Below are 717 nucleotides of genomic sequence, written 5' to 3'. Positions count from 1 at the left end.
CTCTTGCAGTGTGGGACCCCTCGGAGGATGTCCACCCCAGTGGGGACCCTCACCCCATGGAGGTTTGGCCAGCCTGGGTGAGGTACTGATGGCTGTTTTCAGGCTGGCCAAGCCCCCTGGCAATGGAAGCTGCCTCTCCTTTTTTTCTTTTTTCTTTTTTTATTCTGGGATTTACCTTCTACAATTGAAACTTTGTTGCATTTAGCAGAGGCCTGCAGAAAGCTTGGCTTCCTCCATCGCCAGGGGCAACCCACTCCTTCTTGCTCCAGCTCCATAGCCACGGCTGGCTGAAAGCAGGTATCTGGGGTTTGTTTACCTTCTATAATTGAAACTTTGATGCTTTGAGTGGAGCTCAGAGCTGGTCACAGCAGGCAGGGAAGCTTGGCTTCCTCCATCACTGGAGCAAGCAAGCCTCCTGCTCGCTCCAGCTCTGTGGCTGCCGGCTGCCATCTTGGTTGGGTTAATTTGCATATAGTCACTCTGATTGGCTGGTGGGAGTGGCTTAAGGTGTAGTGAAGGTACGGTCAATTTGCATGGTTGTCTTTTATTAGTGTAGATAAAATACAACCTCCATACTCTGAGCACATACACACTGCTGCCCCCGTACACACTGCCACCCCCTACACACTGCTGCCCCCGTACACACTGCTACACCCGCATACACTGCTTCCCCCTTACACACTGCCACCCCCACACACACTGCTGCCCCCGTACACA

This window comes from Myotis brandtii, unplaced genomic scaffold (assembly GCF_000412655.1).
Source record: "Myotis brandtii unplaced genomic scaffold, ASM41265v1 scaffold59, whole genome shotgun sequence".
Taxonomy (NCBI): Eukaryota; Metazoa; Chordata; class Mammalia; order Chiroptera; family Vespertilionidae; genus Myotis; species Myotis brandtii.
This window is presented reverse-complemented; position numbering follows the sequence as displayed.